Source organism: Cardiocondyla obscurior, linkage group LG06 (assembly GCF_019399895.1).
Source record: "Cardiocondyla obscurior isolate alpha-2009 linkage group LG06, Cobs3.1, whole genome shotgun sequence".
NCBI classification, from domain to species: Eukaryota; Metazoa; Arthropoda; class Insecta; order Hymenoptera; family Formicidae; genus Cardiocondyla; species Cardiocondyla obscurior.
Window position 1 is genome coordinate 6794374 of NC_091869.1, and position 23030 is coordinate 6817403.

The 23030-nt window shown below is 46.5% G+C and overlaps 1 protein-coding gene across 7 annotated transcripts in view; it reads right to left on the reverse strand.

Annotated features, from left to right (window-relative positions):
* The window catches only part of LOC139103435 (myelin transcription factor 1), a 246360-nt gene that overhangs the window by 127874 nt on the left and 95456 nt on the right, over nucleotides 1–23030 (reverse strand). For 3 of the 7 annotated variants that reach the window (XM_070658090.1, XM_070658088.1, XM_070658089.1), the window contains exon 2: nucleotides 11006–11083. The exons of the other annotated variants lie outside the window; for them this stretch is intronic. The gene's annotated coding sequence lies outside the window, so the exon portion shown is untranslated. The remainder of the gene's footprint in view (nucleotides 1–11005; nucleotides 11084–23030) is intronic. 7 annotated transcript variants of the gene reach the window in all.

Here is a 23030-nt window from a genome sequence, read left to right on the forward strand (position 1 = left end):
ATCCCCGGTCTCTCCGGGTAAGCCGAAGGGAAGAGAAAGCCGTTTTCCCCAAAATATATTTTCCAGATGCATACTTTATGTTGCACGCAACACCGTGCCCACACGGATGCTTCTCATATTTCGCATCAGTATGTCAGGTACGATAAAGCTTCGCATATAATATTCAACGAAAAAATAAAGCGATTACTTGATCATGATACGATAATATTTACCGAAGTGATTTAAAATCTCTAAAAAACGTATTTAATAGCGATATAAAAATCAGAGCAAATTAATATAATAAAATTTCAATAGAATAAACGCAGTTCGAAGCATCGAGGTATATTGCAACGAAATTTTTCCGATAACCAACGATCTTTATGCATTACGGATTTTCGCTTAAAAGAGGAACTTTAAGTTCGCGCGCGGCCCGAAAATTTTCCTCTCATCCGTGGCGACTGTAATCGCGCGGAGAGAGTTTCCGTTTACCGTTCAACAAAGGCATCCACGAACGCGCGGGAGGAAACCCTGGCGATCCAAATCGGACAAAAGCGGTCGCCGCGGTAATTATCGTCGACGTGAACGAGAGGCGAGAACAAGGAAGAGAATCGCATGCACGTGAACGCCGTCGACGACCTCGACTACGGAGAAGACCGTGGGCCCGCGGACGCTGACTGGGCTTCACCGAGTTTCTAGCTAACCAAGCAACCATCAGGAACCAAAGTTTCCGCCGGTCGTCTAGGCTTCCGAGCTACTGGAAACTTTCCGTCTGGACCTCCGCCCAGTAACCGAGGATCGGGCTTCTTTGTCCGCCCACCTGGCCCTTCGATTGCCGGTCGAATGAACACAGCTGTCGCAGCAATCGCAATAAACGTCCATTAGCGGTAAAAAGACCTTCCCCGTCTGTAACGTGAATTACAACGACGGGGCGACAAACTGATTCTGTTACACGTCGTGGTACCTCTTCCTTCGGATTTGCCGCTATCTATACCGTTCTGAATGACAAAACTAAATTTGAGAGAGACTCGAGAGCACGTCTGGACAACGTACCGTTCGCCATCGACGCTCCATCCCTCGTCGCGGAGCGACTCAACCAATTACAATATTTTCCAGGGGAGCGGCGCGGATTCTCTTATGCTCCCCGCTATCTTATGGAGCGTATGTAAATTAGAGTCTCGTCGAAAGCGCGGCTTCCTTCGAAATCTGTCTGTTGTCTCAGTTCGATTCCTCCTTTACTCACGCGTTCGCTCGCACGCTCGCTCTGTCCTTCTCCTCACGAGAGCTCCTAACGTTACCAACGCCGCCACTGATGGGTTTGTATTCTAATTTCGCGCTTTGGTTTTCACCCGGCTTTCCGCCAAAGCGAGGCGAGACGACACGACGAGAGCGAAGAGAGAGGGGACGTTTTCTTCGCTGCAACCACCCACGAGGATGAAATCGCTTTCCAACTAATCCCAACGGAACCCTCCTCCCTCCCCCCTCCCCCTCGAAGGGTAGCAACCCTACGCGATCCTTTCTTATCCCGCGATAGCGAGCTTCTTTCTTCCTCCTCTTCGTCTTCTCCTCCGTCAGCTGGGTAACCAAGAGATTCCGGATTTTAATACACGTAAAATTAAAATTAGACCCATATTTGCATTTGGTAATGGGAAAAAGAACGCCACCGTAGGATAAATTCTCGCACACGCCGCGAGACATACCAAGGAGGTTTCTTGCGGCTTACGGCATATATTAAACTGAAAGCCCACGCCGTCGCGTAGTTTAGTAAGCTTGTCTCGGCGATTAAGGCGAATTACACGTGAGCAATGCAATTATCTTTAAAAATCTAAACCTTTTAAGTCCCTTAAAATTAAAAATACTAAACTCTCGTTAAAAGATTATTTACTACAAATAATATTAAAGTATTATAAAAAAAAAAATAATAAAGCTGATATTTACGAAATGAATTAATACGACATTTTACGAAATATCTGAACAATTAAATCGAAGTATAATATAAATTTTTCTCGACAGTTTTTTTTTTTTTTTTTTTTTAATTTCTTGATAATTTTAAAGTACACGTACGAATTATTAAGTCGCAGCTATTTAATACTATCTTGAACTTCTCGTGGACTAAGAGATCTTCAAACGTAAGCGGTATTGAACCTGAAGATTCCTTATCATTGACCAAAGTACACAAGATGTCAGATAGCAAAACACCGAACGGACTAGGCCAAAGGGCGCAGGTTCTATAGAGGTTTGCTGAAGTCCTAACCGCGGCCTAACGACGGCTATCAGTGGTATATCGAGAAAGGAGAAACTCAGATCTTATCGGTGCGTTACCACCTAAGCTGTTTGCGTCTTGTAAACTCGAAGATTACCAAAGTGGTTTCCCCACCAGCTTCCCTCCTCCTCCTCCACGTCCCGATACGAGATAACGCGACCGACGAGGAAACCGTGGACGAGGGTCTCGAAAGTGGGTATAGACGCCGAGGATCCGGATGGCATTCAATGTGTGAATTGCGGCGTCTGGGGTCGCCTATCCCATTTCGATTTTGAATCTGGTCAGACACGCGCAAGACCTCGCATAAGGTTGGACTCGACTTGCCTGACCACCCAATCATTAACCCGAATTACGTCTTGACCGCTCGAGCAATATTAATAATTAAGTTAGTTTGCAAATCCAAACGTTAATACGTATTATACTTCAAGTCGAGACTCGCTATGTCATTATTAAATAATATTCATACCGCTACGCTAATTGAAGCTCGTCGTATTATTATTAGAAAATTTAAATTTAGTCCCGAGCGTCAAAATTCTTTGCTAATTTTTGAAGAATTGATTCGATTTGAAGTCGAGCTAAATATATATGTGAATTTAGTTAAACTTTATTTCCACCTTACGTTTCTATTAAAGCTCCAGCGAATCAAGATACTATTCTCGTCGCGATAACGATATGCTCGATGCGTCTGACGCCTTCAGATTTCGCGTCCTATCGGCTCATGCATAGATTCCAACTGTGTCGTCGGTGCAGCAACAAAGTTGTCTCCGCCGATTCGAAGTCTCGGGGACCCGTCGTCCCCGGCTCCGCGAAGATCCGGAGAAGAGTAGAAGCGAAACGGGCGTACACACGCAGTCTACAGAATCGCGGATTCGCCGGCGAAGTAATAACTTGGAAGACGGGTTCGCTAGAGTCCGTCGCAGGTCGCGCTTAGAGGAACACGTACGAAAGTGGATAAGCAACCACCGGGAGAAGTTCATTCATGCGCTGACGCGTCCGGAATAGGTTATAGGTAACGCGAACACCACGTACACCACTGTCTAACTCCCTCGTACCCTCCACTTTCCTTACCTCAGTCTCTCTCTTTCTCCCCCTCTCTCTCTTTCTCGCGTCCTATCTTGCAACCACCCTCATACGAGAATGCAATAACGACTGGGAGTTTCCTTGGGAGATCCTCCGACATCGTCTTAGAGGTCCTGGCCGTAGTTAGCCCGCATTAGTAATCTCCCCGAGGTATTCTTGAATTCTACGTCGCCAAAGTGAGCTGCCGTCCCCTCCCGTCCTAACCCGACGATTCCGAATTCAAATTTCAAATCTCGAAGAATTATATCGCGCGCTACTTACACGTCTTAACGAAGCGTTGATTATTTAATTTCTTACTACTCCGATTTCGGTGAAAGTTCCCGAGGATTAAAAGCGATTCGTAATTTACTACACGCGACTGTTGCGAACGATTTCGGGCACGGTGTTTTCGTAATTTTCACCATTCACGAAAAACGGAGTAATGTTGCGATTCAAGATATTGACGTAGCGCAATATGCCGTGAAAATATCTCCCCAGCGAGTTATTTCGGGTATCGAAAAAAATTCCTCTCGAAAATACGTGGATCCCGAACGGCGCGCGAATGGCGGTTGTTAAAAACGCGGTCATTCATTAGAGCGCTCTTAATTACCCGCGAAAACAGATCGGCGGAGAGCGCACGCGGGAGCACCGACTTTTCGAATTGCAATCATCCCGGCCGACCCCTCTCGTCGGCGCGTTTTTCCCCAATCTGCATTTCACTTCGTTCGCAGACCACTATCTTCGTAACAACTGTTACGATTCGCAAGTTTGCCTCGGCGAAGAGCCACGAAGCGTTTATTCGTACGCTCATTAACGGCGAAACTCGGATTAATTAATACACTCGGCGCGGATGCGTTTGCGAATCGTTTTTGGAAACGGCAATTGCGAAAACCGAGAATTACGGGGAGCCGGGGACGTTTCGACCGACCGAATCGGTACCGACGATTGATAGAACTCACCGACACCGTCGCGAGACGAATGCGAAATCGACGAGCCGGTCTCCCGAGGGTCGAAAGGGTCTTCTCCGCCGCCTAACGGGGCTCACGCCGGACTAAATTAACCATGAATGGCCAATTAACCTGGAGACTGTGCCAGCTAACCGCCACAGCCACCTTCGGTTTCCGAACTCCGGACTGAATTGATCGCCGTACGTTTTCGAGGACGGTTAATCGTTATGATTGCATAAGAAGTAACCATTTCTGACAAGCGGCCACGTGTTTAATTTTATACAAGTTATAAAATCATAAAATGCTATCTAATTATTACTTTATTTTATTTTTTTTTTTTTACACGAGAACAAAATTATTATTATCGACATATAAATCCGGTCTTTCGTTTCCAATTGCAAATAAAAAAAAAAAAATTGTTTCTTACTCTTATATTACCGGATACGTAATGCATTTCCCTCGCTTTAATTCCCGCCGGAAAATTATAGCTGGAAGTTTCGGTCGATTATTTTCGTCCATTGCGCGGGACGATACACGGAGGTTTGAGAAAAGCAGCAATCCCCAATTCCCACACCCTCGAATCCCCGCACTGAACCGTCTTCCTACGAGACGGGGGGGAGGGTGCCGTTCCACGCGATGGTACATTTTTAATTACTTACACCCACGCAGCTGCATCGCGCGATGACTATAAATCAAGCGGAGCGCCGCCCAGCAAAGTAATTACAGCTTGAATTTTAGATAATGTTGCCGCAAGCACGGCTCACCCTCCCCTTCCCGCCCCCTCCTCCCGCCCCCTTCTCGCCTCGCTGAACCATCCGCCTTTCGTTTAACCAACCCCCAATCCGTCGTAAATAGATCATTGCCGCGCTGAATTTTTGTTAATCTTCAGTCGCGAGCAATAAACTCGCGTGAAATATCGGTATAATGTGATTAAACGACCAGCTCGTTACCCCCTCGCCTCTATCTCAGCTCACATTTCAACATTACGTGCGACAATTAAATCATCGCCGATTCCAATCAATTTTTTATACACGCGTAAACTTCTCATTTTCTTTTTTTTTTTTTTTTTTTTTTTTTACGTACTAAAGAATTATGTTTGAAACTTTATTTCAAGCTAATTTTGAGATTTGCTGTGAAGGGGACAGAGGGTAGCTTTGTGGCTAAGCGTCGGAGTCGGAGTCGACGTCGGAATTGTTTACATAATTATGCGCCAATTAAGAGAACAGGCTACGAGAGGCAGGAGAGAAAAGGAGAACGCGAACGGAGAATCGGTGCCGAGTGGCTGATGAGGGCAACAGCCATCTCGATTCCCGCGCAATTAAGGTGCGGTTGAGAAAACCTAAAAAAAAAGACTCGCTAGGAAAGAGTGGAATTTAATTAGGAGCTCGTGCTCTCTTGTACCGCCAGACAGCCATGAAGAAGCGAAACACGCGGACGAAACTGATACGTAGAAAGAGATCGAGAGAAAGAACGTTGCAGAGTAGAAATTATTGAGCCGAATAATTTAAGAGCGAGATAGAGAAATAGAGAGGGGGAAAAAGATAGAAAGAGAAAGAGAGAGAAGATGGAGGGAGGGGAGGCAAACGGCGGTAAGATGCAGGGAGAGAAAATGGAGATGAAAAGAGAGGAGCGAAGAGAGAAAACACGAGTAGCAGGGTATCGTCAGCGAAGACATAACAATCAGGAATATGATAACACGCGGGACGGATGCTTACCTTCACCTCAGACCTCCGCGAGGATGCCGAGGAACCGAAGAGGATGACGGCGGGGCAGGCAGAGCGAGATGAAAGATGATGAGTGAAGGAGCCGTGGCAGGGGTAGGGGCCGCTTAATTAGAGCCAGACTTCCGTAGGATGCTTGAGGCTTCCCCGCGCTCTAAAGTTCTATCTTCCCACAGTTTATCCGCGTAAAGTGGCTATCTTGAAATTACCCTCGAAATTATATCGAATTTCGGACCCGATCCCGTTCGGCCCACTAGGCCTCCGACGCGAGCGTCTAAGGTATCGATAATTTCAAAGTCGTCCGATCCATCAAAAACAATCGTCGTCGTAACGGAGAGGAGATAATCAATCATATCGCAAAGAAACGCAAGACGGATAACGCCGCGAGGAACATCTTGCTCTCTTTCTCTCTCCTTTTTAACGTAATAAAAATTCACGCGGTCTAAGAAGTGAAGTCGAGATGTAAGCACGTTGCTCCATTTTTCCTTAATTTTTTAATTTAATTATATATCGTTTTTTTTTTTGCGACACCACCGCCGCCTTCGGAATATCTCGCACGAGCAACAACCGCGACGGAGGGCCGATGTTTACTTTATCCTCACTAATCACGGGACGTATTTGCGTTTTATAATCCTTGGTTGGCTAAGAGGGTAAAATCTGAAAGCTTAGTGGAATCTCCTTTCGGTCGGATGAGTAATCCCCGCCCCAGCCCACGATTCCCGCCGCAACGCTTCTCATCCTCCGTCTAAGAGTTGTCTGAGAGTAGGGCATCTTCGTACAACGCCAAAGAAGTGAGTCCATGTCGCTAACTTAATGATTCACTTTATCCCGTAATATAGCCGCGCTGTTCTCAAGTAATTCTCGCGCAAACAGGTGACGTTTGAGAATGTCCGTAATTAACAAAAAAAACCAAAAATAACTAAAAAAAAAAAAAAAGAGACCCAATCTTCACATGCAAGTAAAAATGTTTAATTCAAATATTGAGTAGAACGCAGACGTCGACCGCACAAAAATTATTTTACTGAATCATTCGAGAGTCAAAGACCTCGATTTCATGTATATCATCGAGTTACGATGAGAATTGTGAAATTACGGTCCGACTTATCGGCAATATCATTATCGATCAGCTCGATTCCGGCGAATCAAAATATAAGTAGTGCACGGCAAAGGGTGGTTACAAGGGACGAGCAAAGGTGCACACGCAGATCGAATAATTGATAGGCGCGAGCGTATCGTCGGTCTCGCTGCAGGAAACTCGAAGGTCTGCGTTATCGATAATTCACTCGACTTGACCGTCCTCGCTTGAACAACGGATACCACCCTCCGGTCCTGCCTCCTTCGCCCTATTTATATGATTAATGGCTTTATAATGACCATACAAGCTCGCAATTCCATGCGCAGGACAGAGTAACCCTATCTCGTCGGTAGAGCGGCGTTCACGCGAAAGAATACTCGTCGTCTTACCGAAGGGTGCTCGCAAAAGCGCATAATCGTCCTAATAATACCGTTTCTGACCTTATTTTAATGAATACTGCATCGTTCGTGATGTATAAAAGTTTAAAAGTGCGTAACCCTTCTGTCATTTTGTGTTCTCTGTGTCATCGTTTGCCATTAAGTTTGGAGCTACATAGCATTTCTATCAATATACACAGGTTCTTTTCTTTTTAGAAATAAAACATTAAAAAAAAAAAAAAACCTTTACGATCTGATATCTGAAAACCATCTATTGCTAATGAAAGGGAATTAAAAAATATATAATATCCGTATACTATCTACGTTAAAAAAAAAGAAAAAAAAGAGAAAGCTCCCCTTATCAATTATCATTGACTTCTCTGCTGGAAAAATATCGCGGACTGAATCTCGCATGAAAATATCTGGATTTTGTCGGCGATTTCCAGCGCATTTCCGGCGACCAGCGAGGAGAGGATAATCGCGATCGATCGGTGTAAAATTTCTCCGGGGTGTTGGGGTGGCATCGGAATTGCGGGCCGGATGAAATCGAGCTATCGAATCGACATCCGTCATGCGAACGCGTCAGGTTCTATACGTGTTCTCCCGCCAGTAACTCTAGCCACTCGACGGTAATTCTCCGGCTGGCATGCGAGCGTCACTCGGCCGAACGACACGACATCACACCGCGCGTCGCGCCCATTTTTTCCCATTTTTCAGTCGCGCTCCCCTCGCGAGACCAACGTGAGCACGAACGGAAAGCGGCAGACATGAAGCCCTTTTTAAATGTCCGCAAGCTTGGTGCGCGGCAACAAAATATAAAATTAATTGCAGGTCTCGGGGCAGGAACACGCCAAGGTGCTCGGCGAAAGACCGTGTGCGGGGTCTCCTTACCTCGCGTCCAAATCAAACTGAACGACTAAATATTCTAGCGTTAAAAAAAAAAAAGAAAAAAATAAAAAAAACATTAATGCACACGCATTGCGATTAATACTTACATGTGAAACACTTCTTCGGATATCATTAAGCTCGACGTTAAAACACTATCAGTGAGATTCAACAGTTTGTTTGTTCGAAACCGACTGTTTAAAATTATATAAAGCTGCTTCAACTATATGTAAAAGGTCAAGATACTACACTGCCGGTATTTCACGCATCTCAGAGTACGGATTAAAGTCCCCGTGACCGCGGTCCGCGGTCTCCCAACGGGCCCGTTTCAACCATTGCAGCCACGTAAGTCAGCCGCGGCTGGTTTAGCGCGAAAATTACCGAACGCGTTGCGACACGTAAGGCAAAACAAAGCGTGCCAAGGTTTAAAACATACTGATCGCGGTATACAGGCGAATGGATAAACTCGTACGCGACGACGCAAGCCTTCGTCCATCGGTCTTTACGAGCCACGTGGCCGAGACGTAGAATCGGCCGCGTCGAGCTGGTGTAAAGGTGACAGACGGACGTGTATAGAGACCGGTATCCCCGCACCACGTACACACATTCTGCGATACGTGCATCGTATAGATAAAGGCATAGCCCGATCGGGCTACGTGGCTTACAAGCACGTGGGAAAAAGCGCGTGCGAAACAAGCGTCGGCCGGCCGGCAGCCTCTAGAGGGACCGCGTGCATAATGCATGCCGGGCGTATGCGCTCCCGCGGTGCGCCGCTCTACCAGCAAAATAACACACATTTGCAACTAATTTTCCGAACGATCGTCGTCGTCGTCGTCGTCGTCGCCGAAGGGAACAGCGGCGAAAGCGAATGCGAGAATGCCTCGGCTACGTTGTCGTCGCGACACGCCCCGATGCTCGGCAACCTCTGACCCTCGTCTTTCCACGAGCTCTCGTACCCCGTCGCCTAAGCGATGCTTGAACACCGAGCTATACGCCGCGCGGTATTGATAAAAGCGTTCGACGGAAGTTTGCAACTGCAAGATTCTGTTTTCCAAAGGGAATAATAGAATAAATATATATATATATATATATATATATATATATGTAATGTTGCGCTGGAGCGTCGCCGACTGCACGAAAGATTTTCTCTGAGACGTTTGTACGCTTTGATTCTTTTTCCGCGCAGAGTAATCTTAAAAACAACAAAGGAGAACCTTGCCGGTCGCTGGGGAAAACTAGAGCAGATCTGACAGTTCTCGAGACGGCGATGAGACTAGTGTTTTGAGCGCGTTATTTTTCCAACGTGATTCCGAAACCGCTAATGGACACCCCTTTGTAACAGAAATCACAAGAAATTCCCGGTTGAATGAACGAACGCCGAGCCATAGGCTGCAATTTCCTTGACCCGCTTCGTTATTAATATTTCTACGAAGTTTATGCACACATGCAAGAGTCATGTTAATGCATGCGTATGCGGAGTTCAAAGTGAACGCACTACGTCATAATATTACACCTACGACGTTTCTATAGAATCGTACACACTCGAGAAACAGGCAGCAACGAGGAATAGAAGTATATAGCTCTATCGGTGAAATTCGCTGCAAAAGTTTCGCGATTTTCCCTATGTATTCCTAATGCCTACGTATAGTATTGTATTTATGTCGCCGGTAATACAAATATAACGTATTCGCGAAAGAAAAAGAATTTAAACTAAAATTATGCAAGTGCCTATACACAAAAAGAAGGCTTCGGTGCAGCACACGCGAGTTGCGCTCGAAAATTAAATAATTAACGCGGCGAGCGGTATTCTTATTATATAAATTCGCGAGTCGCGAGGAAAAAATCGCGCAGGGGGCAAAAAACCGCGATAAATTGGAGAGCGCCGGAGGAGAGCGTGACGCTTTTTAAAGCCCATGATTTTCTGGCGAAAGCTCGCGTTTCAGGTGGCGCGGAAGGGCGAGCCGGGGCGTGCGCTCCGTTTAGCTGCAACCTGGCAATTACCTGTAGGGCATAATTGTCATCCCTTACGTTTTCCAGGACGGCGTCCCCTTTGCCCCCCTCCTCCTCCGCCCCCCCGTCCCGCTCGGAACGATTGCCCGTATGCTCGCCCCTGCGGCCAGAGCTGATAGGGGGGCGTCGCGTCACGCGAGGCCGTGCCTGTCGCAGGAGTCCACGCGACGCGGAGAACCACGCGATGCCGAAACAACACCGACTTACCTTACCCTGTATCAGATTTCTAATTACTAATTTACTCCCGACCCGCGGGCTCCCGGCTCGCCCTCCGCTCTTTCGCAGCGGAGACCACTTTCGTGCTCCTTAAAAACGAGCCGGCATCGACGTCACCGCGCGCGAAGTCGATTACGATCGAGAACTGCGGCTGTTCCGCGATTTGCGATCGATAAAACGCACGCTTACACGATTGACACTTCGTTCGACCCTTGCCGTGTAAATTTTTTATTAAAAAAAAAATTCGAAAGAAAGAAAAAAAAAAAAAAGATATCATCGGGAAATATGAGATTTGCATTACTTTTTAAAATCCATTGTAAAAATGCATAGTTGCGTTTATAAATGCAGTTGGCATAAACGAGCGAGGCATCTTATGGAATATTCAAACGCGAGTTGTACGAGATATCGGACTTGGCATAGCTGTGAAGGAAAATTAAAACACGACGTACTCTAAAATGACAGATCAATTGACTTACCACCCGTCGAGAGACCTTGGAGTCGCAAGTAAGTGTTCTGGCTAACGAAACTCGATCGCAACGCAATATATTATTTACCTGCAATCAGAAAAAGAAAAAAAAACGTATATAATAACAACGCCGTGATGTTAATAATGAGTAAGTAAAAAGTAACGAAGAAACGTATCGTCGAGACAAGTGAGACTTGTGTCTTGCGAGGGGGAAGGGCGCAAATTCGCGGACACGACGAAGAAGTAGGCCGAGAGATCCCGGGAAGGCAGAAGCGGGCGTAATTGCGAGAATTAATTATTTCCATGCACGAATGTCATGTGCCTTCCTGTAATTACCCGCCGGGCATAATTTAAGGCGAGCCGAGTTGTTAACAATATCGTTCGCGTTCCGGGGTTCGCCTAGGCGGCGCGGATCTCCCTTCGCAGGGAGGGCGATCGTAACGTTTAGTTTTGTCAAAGGACGTGATTCATAACCGCGCGGTGACGCCGGCAATAGCCGTAGCGCCGCACAGATCCAACGATATATTACCTTTATAAATTAACGCCCGAAACTTTCCCCGGTTGACTCGCGGCAATCATTAATTTCGCGCATTATCGCAAATATGCAGCTCGCGCGATAGCTACAGCGGCGCCCACCGCTGTAACGAGACGAAAAGGGTAGCGGCTTTAAACCCGGTCAGCTATCGAGCAGCTTTATTTGGAGCAGCTAGCCAATTTGCATTCTTGTAACGCGCGCCAACGTTTCGTTACGGGACGCTTCGCGTTCGACTGGTCTTCGCGCGATTTATCACTTACGCTGGGCGAGTTCACCTATTATTCGCCGTTATTAATCGCGACCGTGCGCAAACGAGATTTAAACGGAGGATATCCTGACCGCGGCGGAAATCACCCTTTTTCGTTACACACGCGTAATCTGAGCGGCGTATGTCGTATCTCACGCTTAATCTCAATCCCATAATGCGCCCTGCCACTTTGGTGTACCGCGTGTTCGCTGCGTATTACCGTCCCGCGTCTCGTAACTCAGCCTCCGCGATTTCTCTCGGCTTCAAGAGAGCGAGGGAGAGAGCGAGCGAGTGAGCTTGCACCACCACGGCACGGTTATAACATTTACTTACTGCCGTTTAACCACTTATCACGTCGGATCTTGGGACCCGCGGCTTTTGCATCGCGCCCAAAGGCAGATTCGTATAGCACGGGGGAGAGAGATTGAGAGGCGCGTGCGGGACTGGAGAAAGCGAACGCAATGAAGAGAGAGAGTGAGAGAGAGAGATGAAGGGAAAGGGCGAGAGAGGTAAGGTCGGAGGTGAAGGAGGGTGGTACTAAAGCGCGTATCCATTACGCTAAGCGCGTGGAAATGCTCACGTAAACGTGTGCGAGCGTACGTATCCGTCGTTTATCCGTTCTTCATCCGCCGCCCCCTCGCGTCGCGGCCGATCGTGATTACGCTCGCATGCTCCAAGGACATATCTGGCGGATATCAACTCCGCTACTCGACCTGGCTAAACGCTTACGCCCGCGCCGTATCCCGTCGAATGCCCGGCCGCCCTTCCACCATCAGCAATCTCGCCTTTGCAGCCGCCGGCTGGATATTTACCGATTCCAATTGGTTTCGTGATTGCGCTTAAGTGCTCGGATAGTTGGCGGGCTGCTGAGCTAGACGCGGACGGATGGATAGATACGATTCTAAATAACGCTCAGAACGCGTAGATTCTGATTACGGCGAAGCGAGTAATCCCGGCCGAGCGCGCAATACAAAGGGCGATAAATGATGAAGAGAAACCCGCCGAGTGAAATGTGAATTCCATTAATGTAGCAATCAAGTAACTCGCATGTAACGTAACGCCCAGAGTAAAGATGCTTGTGCAAGGCGCCGGAGCGATATCATCGAAACTTTTAATTGATCGATGAGCGAGTTTTATTAATAACGAACAACCACACCGATTTACTTTTTATGAATATTAAGTTTCTTTTTTCTTTTTATATCTTATATATAAAAAATTAGTGTGACGAGAGTCAACGTCGACTGTCAAGTCGGAGATTAGATTATTGCTAATAAAATATAACTTTTTGTTTCAGATAAAAATCCAGAGGAAGGCTTTCGTCGAAGGAGCACTAGACTGAGAGAAGGAGGAGAGCCTAGAAAAGGCATCAAGCACCGGCGGAGCAACTTTTAAGTAAGCATGAATTTTTTTAAATAAAATTTTTATTAAAAAAAAAACTTATCTTTTTTTAATTAATTTTATTAATTAATATACTGGCATGTCTACATTAATGTTTTCCATTTTATGTTACAGTCATCGACAAAACTTTACAACTCCGCTGAATTTCATGCAGATTGGTAAGTCGCATAATTTTTATTTTTTCGTAGATTGTAATTAAGATCTCTTAAAAAATAGCGCGCGTTTAGCGCGCGCATGGTTTCTTCTAGTTTAAATACAATTGTCGTCTTTGAATTATGATAAATTTTAATAAGCAAATAAGATGCAAGAATAAGAAAAGACTGCAGGTTAGGCAAATATGCCAAAGGGCCTTTCCGGCTGGCTCTGATGTGGTTTACAGTCTCGGCTTAATAACTCTCGACCTCGTCAAACAAATGCTTCTAACCGACCTCTTTGCCTCTGGCATTGAGAAATCTCGAGAATGGTGCCCGTCAAAAAAAAAAAGAAAAAAAAAAGACACGTATAAAAATATGTATATAAGTTTTAATTTTTCTTTCGTAGCTTTCGTAAATTTTAAAATTTATAAATGAGACGTTTAAGTGTGTCACATTCTAGATTGCATATCCTTTCCCTTTCCGGTTATTGAAATAAAATCTGTATTCGATGTACGAAAAAATGTTTGTTGATAGACAGTAAAAGGGGGATTCATACGTGTCGAAAGGTACTTTGATATCAAAAATTCGAGGGAAGTCACGAGGAACGAAGTAGCAGATTATATCGTTGCGCCCGTGTGTACGAGCGATGCAAGAGGAACCACCGGGGAAGGGAAGCGCGGCGAGTGGCTCATCGACTGGTACAGACTAGTACCGATATTACCCTGCACCCTGCACGGCAAGGGTGCACAGGAGCGAGAAAGAGAGACGGGGGAGTGAGAAGAGGGACGGTCGAGAGAGATAGGAGTATGTAAGCTCGTAGGTATCCACTTCCCTTTCGCGATCAATTAATTCCGGACACTAATGCTTTTCTAAAGACACACACCCAGCCGGCTCAGCACTCGGCCGATAACCGACTATTCCGAGAGAGAGCTGTCGGTCGGAACCATCGAATTGCACGTCACGCGATACCTTCACGATCGCAATGCACTTTCCTCCGTCGGCTGCCAGCCGTGGAAAGAATTCGCCGGATAAATTAGCCCTCTTTTCGAGCCGCGTGATGAACTTGACGCAATTTCGGGCTTTAACAATTCGATCAATCGTACAATTAATGAAATTCCTCGAGAACCCTCTTACGAATATCGAGACATATTCGCAACCGCTGGCTCGAATATCCTCGTTAAATTTTTCATTATACGTTCGCGAGACCCCCCCGCCCATCGCGCACGATAAATTGCGCCCGATATCCCTTGCTGTTAGAAAATCAGCGAAGACTCCCCGTAATAGACACCTATCTTCGCATTACTCTGCGTCTACGAGGCTGGCTTTCTCCCCGGAGAATTCTAATTGTGAGAGACAGTCCCAGGAAAATACTCGGCGGAAGTTTCCTGCAGCTTCGCTGCTCGAGCATATCGCCGGTATTTCAATGTGCCACCAACACCAGCGTCTCCGCCAGCGACGCGCGGCAACTCTTACCTTTCGGTAACACCTACGCTATTTCCCACCTACCGGCCTCAATCCAAAGGCGGCTCCCCCCGGGCTTCATTCCGAAAGCAAAATTAAGTACCTACGAGAGATGGTAAATACAGTCAGCGGCGTACTCTTCTCTCCGTAGCTAGGTAAACTTGAGATTGGTCGCGTTTCGACGAGGGAGAATCAGATGCGTGCGCCACGGTGCGCTCTCCTTGTTAGAACCCGCGATAAAGACGGGAATCGCGGCCGAGAATCGCCGGGTGTTCACAGATCGGTCCGGCAAAATTGCGCTTCTCGCGAGTGCGGATCGACGACATTAAAATTACACCGACGACAGAAGGGATTTTTAGATGCACGTGTCGCTCATTAAAATATAGCGATCTTTGAAAATGAGAAGAAGCGTCAACGAGGCTTTTGAGAAGTTCTCGGGAGTGACGTTGATCCCTCTCCCGTTACCCGTTGCGACTGTCACTCACAATTAGCCGTCCCGAAGGATCTGCCAGCTAGGTAGAGGAGGAGCCCTGGGAAAATAGAGGAGAACAAAATAAAGGGCGGGAAGGTAAGATAGCAGAGACGGAAGGAGCGAGGGGAGGGCATCACCGCTTGACGGCGCATCTTACATGACAGTCTTTGTATTAACTATCAGGTAACTTCTTCCTGTCAACCCTTTTGCGCTCTCCCCCCCTCCCCCTCGTTGTTCCTCTGCCGAGAGCCTCTTTACTCCGATTCAGAAATGGATGAGGAAAGAGAGCGAGAAAGATACGGCAGCGGGAGAATAACGAGGTAAAAGAGAAAGAGAGGCGAGGGAAAGTAGAAGCGAATTAGCACTGTCAGAGCAAGTGTTAATCCCGTGAAACGTCTCCAAATGCAGCGCGAGAATAGGCAAAAATAGGCAGCGTCTGTTGTTCACGCTGTGGCAAATGGAATCTACGCTCCGATGACAATTTCGTTGGCTGCGGCTGAATTATTCGCAATCGGAGATGCGAGATCGTTCGATAATAATCAAATTAAATCGTAAATTAAAAAAATAAAATAAAATAAAATAAAATCATCAAATGCGCGAACATAATACGAGCAAGTTCCTCCTTATCGTCGAGAATATATCTGCGCGCTTGCAATTCATCGGAGATGAACACCGGTCGGCATGTGCGAGCACGTGACGCGAAATTACAAACTTGCATCACATTGTACTCACGCTCACACACTTTTCGACACATTCGACACTCACACTCGCAGCGCGGGCCCTATCTGAAGAGAGTAAACGCGCCCAGACGAAGGCGCCACGCCGTAGGCAGGGACAGCTCATTAATATTTAGACGTATTTTGAGCGGCGAGCCACTACCACGCCGCTAACGCCAGCCGCCATCGTCGTCGCCTTTATACATAATTATTCGCGCGAGATTGGCGAGCGCTGGGCGAGCCTCGTTGCCTTGAAATTCCCCGTTGGAAAATTTCCAGTCGCTTTTTGAATTAATTATTGTACATAAAATATGGTAAAATCAGACTCATAAAGTATAATTCAGATCCTCTATTGGCACATCAAATTATTCCATCGCCTACAAATTAAAAAAAAGAAAAAAAAAAGAAAAGGAAAAAAAAAAGAAAAAAATCGTAGACAGAATGTTGATATAATTCTCATCTAAAAGGACCTTAACGCGCGGATGGGAAAATTATGCTTTTCATCTTCGACGGAATAACTAAATGAAGAACGAGTAAAGATTAACGAAAATAGTTCTGAAATCGCCCTGCAGGCGACCGAAAGCGCAATTTTGAGTGATCAGGGCGTATTCATTTGCTTGGCGTTAATTAAGATTCGCCTCGGCCCGACTGCGAACGACCGAGAGCGTTTCGATGGACGTGGAAGTAGTTTCCGAGGGAGGTGCAGCCATTTTTGCCACGAGCACCGTAAAGTTCTCCGGAATATCGTATTTATATTGCGACTCTCATTCCCTACGGATAAATATTGGTTCTATCTCTAGCCCTTAGACTTTGCGCTACCGCGAACATCGTAGCAGTCTTTGTAGACTCTGATTTGGTAATCTTATCCTTTGAAACGATTACGGTTTCCGACAGCAGAATCAACAATTCGCGCTATTTAAAATACGACAAGATGCTGCAAAGATCGCTTTGCATCTCTGAGAAATTTGCGATCGTCTTTAAATAAAATTTTATATCAACTGGATCAGTATCCGATTTTATATTAAAAAAAAAAATAAAAAATATTGAAACACCAGCGTCAATTTTAACAGAGCGAGAAAGGTAGCAGCAATGAACGGGGGAAGTCTCCTTTGCCAGACTCCTAATCGATTGCCGCGAGTTTTAAACTTTGCGCCGTCCCCTCCGTCCGCTCTCTTCCGTTCGGCTCGCGAAGCCGCCGACGACGACGACGACGACGATGGCGGGATTCGGTCGTGGTGGAGAGAAGCGAAAGAGAAGTGACGGAAAACGCGAAAAGACGGCAAGCCAGAAGGCAGAGAGGCGAGCGAGAGACCAGAAAGAAGGAGAGGCGGAGAACGCGCGCGGCGCAAGAAAGCGAAAGAGAAAGAGGAAGATGGCGAAGTCTGTAAATTTTCTTACATTTTATGAGCCATCAGAATTTCATAACCTCGAGCCAGTCCGCGTGGTACTTTGCACAAGAAAAGTTTCCGCGCCTCGCTCCGTTCTCCCGCGCGTTCCCCTTTCTCCCCCCGTCTTTCTCGCCCTCGCAGCTTTCTCGCGGCATTTTCGAGAAAGGGCAGCGACGGCACGAGAAAAAACAGGACGGAGAGCGACCGGTGTGTGCTACGGATCATTGCAAGGTAACGCTCAGACGACGCCTGGGCTCTCGCGTTAGTTCCCTCTGATTCTTCAATCCGCTTTACGTACATTAGACGCGCGGGAGATTGGGCGAAAAGACGCGTGGAACGTAATATCGTTTAAAATGATGGATAGCAAAAACGTCGCCTCTAGATACCCACTACTCTCCGCCCATTCTGCCCCGCGCTATTTACCCCCGCGATGAAAAAGGTTGGATAAGAAAGCGGGTCAATTACGTAACAATTAGCGCCACGGGTCATTACTCTTTTTTTTTTTTTTTTTTCATCGATCACACTGTTCTTCCGTCATTGCTGATAATATTATCGGAAATGTAAAAATATCGTATGTTCGATTAAATTTAAATTGGCCCCCATTGAAGATTGCAATTTATATATGGTTTTAAAAACACGGCACATTCCCGGATCATTGTTCGAATAAACGAGTCAGCGGTGATTTAATTCTGGTACCGCGGATACGCCGGTGTACACGTGTGGTTTTATTTGATCGGATCGAGGCTGAGGATTGTTATTTCTGCCGACCCCCAAACACCGTAATCCCTCCGCGTTCCCGATTAACCAAATACCTGGTACATGAACGAAAGCTCGTGGAAATACCGCGTTGACGTGCTCGCGTGCCTTGCGGTCGCACCTTCGCGTGACTTCGCGCTTAAATAGCTTGACGTGCTTGACGCGAACCTGCCGATCGCCGACTCGTTAATTCGCGTCTCAGAACGTAACTCGGAGAACGTTCCGCCGTAGGAATCGGCGTCTGCACTCGCGTGAAGCTTTCCCCGCGTCCCCGTTACTTCACTCATACATCACAAATAAACTCGTAAAATCACTTTCACGCATTTTCGAAATAATATCTGAAGTAATTCCATAACTATAGAAACACTGTATTAGCCTTAAAAAAATTAAGAGAGGAAAAAAAAGTACATGTTGTTAATGATGAACGATCACGCCCTGCCTAATCATTTTTGCCGACAAATTAAATCTGCGGCCACGACGAGGAAAATTCAATTTGCTTCTGTGACCCCCGTAGTCATCAGAAGCACTTATTCTCATGTGCTATCGCGTTATACTTTCTCCGGAATTCTATTCGGCGAGCTGCAACTTTAGTCATTAAACTCATTTTCCCTGCAGCCCCATTAACTCGTTGTTACGATACTCGGAGTTGTATTTCCACTTGCGAGTCGAAATTTTCGTAAATAATGCTGCGAGCTGTTTCAAATGCTGAATATGCCTTATATTTATTCGAAAGAATCCGCGACCGTGTCGTCCTGACAATTGAACTGAATCGCGATTTTTTTTTTCTTTTTTTTTCTTTTTTTTTCCTCTCGAAAATTACTTCGCGGCGCATGCTGCAAGTGGGCGGTTCTCGCCAATGTAGAAACGGTGAGAATAGAATAAAGGCTGTCCTCGCGAGAGGCGACGAAAAGAGAAATAGACAGAGAGAGAGAAAGAGAGAGAAAGAGACAGAGTGGCGAGTAGAAAAGCCCGGAGTCGTGTCGGCCATGTTGTCAGCAAAGTTTCGTCCTCCCTCTTAAATATAAATGTATACGTGCGAGCCGGCACGATAAAGCGTCTCCTCCGGTAAGTTCTGCGTAGCTATAGTCTACATTGTCTCGTGAAAACGTACATTGCACACGCGCCTGTCTGTTGTGATCCATAAAGAGCCATTAAGAACCGACACTGAAGCGTTTGCATAAAGGGACGCACAAATCTTGATGAACATTTCACAAATGTAGCCTCCGGAGTGGCACAAACCGTCGTGGATAACTATTTTTGAAACGGCAATAATTTCCATGTCACAAAATTTACGTGCTCAAAATAATTACCTTTATGCGATCTACAATTAACGAGGATCCACGCCCGTTTATTTCACCGTACGGAAAGGCATGACGAACCGTATGTGTATTTAACGAGAACTTCGGTTCCCTTTATTGCGAAACAGTTTACCCAATCGGCACCGAGAACACGCACCGCGAAATAATTGCAGTCATTCCGAACCATTCGCTATATTGGCCGAGATAATCTCATCGCCCTACTTCCACGTCCTGTCCATTTTGTCTTCCTACGTGATACGTAACTAATTTCAACAAGAATATCCTGACGAATCCAGAAGCGCGACTGAACGTTGACATAGAGATCCACATAATGTATTTTCTTTTATTTATCTTATTATTTTATTTTATTACTTTTTTATTTTATTAATTAATTTTTTTTTTTACTCTTGTCATCATTAATAAAAATAACATAGTTTTTATATAATAAATTTCTACTGTTGCAAAGATATAATTTGAAATTATTAAATTTTACATTAATTAAGAAGATATTTAAAGCATTGCTAAAGAAAGTAATTAATGCAACATTTTATAAATTTTATATTGTTTGTATCGAGGAAGAACTTTGCGGCGATAATTTAGCAAAACAAATCGAACGCAATGGTTCAGAAAAGATCGAATCACTCGCGTTTCGGTCGAGCAATCCGTTCACATGTAGAGCTGTTTCCCTTCACGATCTATGGCCCTATTCGATTACTCTCTTTCTACCGACAGGTGTTTATCCGACCGTACGCGCCAACACTATTTCCACCCTCACAGCCAAGCACCTTCCGGATTGATTTCAACAACGCGGTGAAAAGAAACGTTCCATATATCTCGATACCCTAAAACGATCAAATTTTAATTTCTACATAAATAAGTTGTTTGACATATAAAAAAAAAATATATTAAAAATCACGAGAAATCTTATTGTAATCCTTTCATTCTGGAGAAATTTAAACCTACGATAACAAAACCGACCCCCAAATTAAACGAAGGGAGAGCGAGAGAAACCAATCACAATTTCAAAAACTTGATCACCACCTCTCGAAAGATGAAAATATTCGATGAGTATTACTTACTGCGACGATTTAGTTGAGGTACCAGTAAACGATCGTTTCTTCCGAGCCGAAATGGAGAACGCTTAATCACACCGCCCCAAAGATCGCGGTCTGATGGGTAGGTGAACGCAGCCGTTCCCAGCCGCGGTGGGCATTGCGTGAATGCGTGAGTTCGTGCGTGCGTTCGTACGTGCGTGGAGGGCTTTAGGGTCGCGTACGCGCGAAAATCGTCGTGGAGATCCTCTCGGCCGTGGATATCCTCGCCGTCGGTGGTACGTAACGATCCCCGCTCATGCCGTGAGAATCTCTCGCGGGCACTTGTCTTGGGCAGCCGCCAGGAGGAGCCGCGGGGGTTCCGGAGGAAGCTAGGTTACGTGGGAGGAGGGTGAAGGTGGAGTAGGAACCCGGCGCGCGGGGGATGGGGTAGATGGTGGTGGTCCTGCTCGGAGGTAGCGCTGGTTCCGGCGCATTCCGAGGACCGGGAGGGTTGCGGAGGGCCGCAGGAGGTAACACGCGGGAGAGGGCGGAGGTGTTCTGCCCCACCCGTACTCGGCTCTGATTGGACTACCCCCGCTTAGTCACCCCCGGACATCCCTCTCGTCCTCTTCTACCTCTTCCTCCTCCGCCTCGTCCTTCTTCTTCGTCATCCTCCTCGTCGTCGTCGTCGTCGTCATCCTCCTCCTCCTCCTCCTCCTCCTCTTTCACCTCTTGCTCCAAGCGCTCCTTCTCTTGATCCGCCATCCTCTACCTCGTCCTCCATCACCCGCCACCTCACGGCTTCTCTTCCGCTTTCTCCGCCTCGCCACTTCTTCTTCTTCTCGTTCGCGCTACCTCGCCTCGCCTGGTCCGTCGCCGAGCGTAAGAACGCCCGCCTCTTTTTCGATGCACCGGAAAACAGGTGCGGAAGCACGACGTGGGGATTCCGAGATTCCTACTGGCTCCGGGAGCCGTTGGTGACTCCGATCTCCAGGCTTTATTCCCAGGCTCACTAGTCCCACCCGCGTACTCCCCCCGTCTCTTCACCCCTTTTCATACGTAGAGAAGTTCCTTCTATCCCTCTTCCCCCTTTTCTCCCCCCGCGACCGCGTTGAATTTTGAAAATTCTGCAAGAGTACCGGGGTCCATGCTCGATGTGGCATTTAGCCGCTTTCGGTTCCCTCCCGTTTCTATCGCACGGCAGCTTTAATAACGCAGATCCCTTACAGGATATTCGATTCTCGCGAGATGTTGTTGAACCGACGCTATTTTCTATCTCGCCTTGTATAGCTGACAAGAGAAAAGTAAATCAAGAATAGATAACAAGAGTCTTCAAATGGGCGACTTCTCGAATTCGAAACATCAGAGTAATTTAATCGGGAAGAGTTATATTTGCAAATGAGATACGTGCTCGTAGATATGATGAATAAAATTATAAGAAATGCATGTGTCACAAGTCTTCTATATATAACGCACTTAAAACCGAACAGCTCCAAAACGAGCTTATCAAACATTTCCGAATCCAAGGCGCATTGACCTAGCATTGCTCTCGTAGAAATTAAATCGATGCGCTAATCACCGAGAAATAAATGCGACCGGCCGAACTTCGGACGAAATAACTATTGTGCCGTTCGAAAGCGGCGACTCGTGCGTTTGTTCAACAGATAAAACCGCACTTACAAAGATGATCGTAAGGGTTTGTACGTCGGGGGTGGCAAAAGGAGAGCAAGACAAGAACGCCTTAAGGCGACGGCATTTCGATAATTGGAAACCAATGAGCCGACGGAAGGATTTTCGGGGTAAAAATCAACCCTTCGTTCGGGCCCTAATGAAGCGAGCCTTCGGCGTTGCCTGCCGACGTGCATGCCTCCGCGTCGTATTAATTGCCTGCTCCCTCTGCATCTCGCGTCCCTCATCGCAGTCATCGTTCCGCCGCCTCTCTCGGGCCCCATCTAACCCTTTCCATCGTCTTCTTGCACCGTCTCGCAGTTACCCCGCGATAGCGCATTCTTCGACAAATTGGATCACGCTATCGCGCGAGCACCCCGGTTATATCGCCGAGGACTCACCGGGATAACCGAAAATTATCGAAAAGACCTAGGCAATCGCTCGCGGTGCGGGCGTAATTAATCGCTAATATTTTTCACGGCGGCAGCTTGAAATTGCGCAAAAATTTTAACCCCGGAATATCGCGGCGATGCAACTAATATCGTATAGTCATATAATAATATCAATTTGCATCGTTAATAGGGTGATAACAATAAACGGGCTGAATGATGGTTACGTTGATATAAAAAAAGTACACGGCGAACAATGTCCATCGTCGAGCAGGCGGTCGATGGCCAGGATTCGTATAAAAGTTTGCATCGATTTGCATCTCGATGGAGCGTTTCCTCTCTTCATTGTTTTACCGCGGAGTGATTGAACGTGTGGCCTTCGAGCACCATGCCGCCGGCATTGGTTATCGTTCCCGTATTCGCGATAAAAAGCTACCGCGACGTGAATTGCTATCGCTCAAAAATACTTATCATCGTTACATCGATCCTCTAAACGGCCGAATGCTTCACACGCTAATTGTAATCAGAAAAGGGTAAGC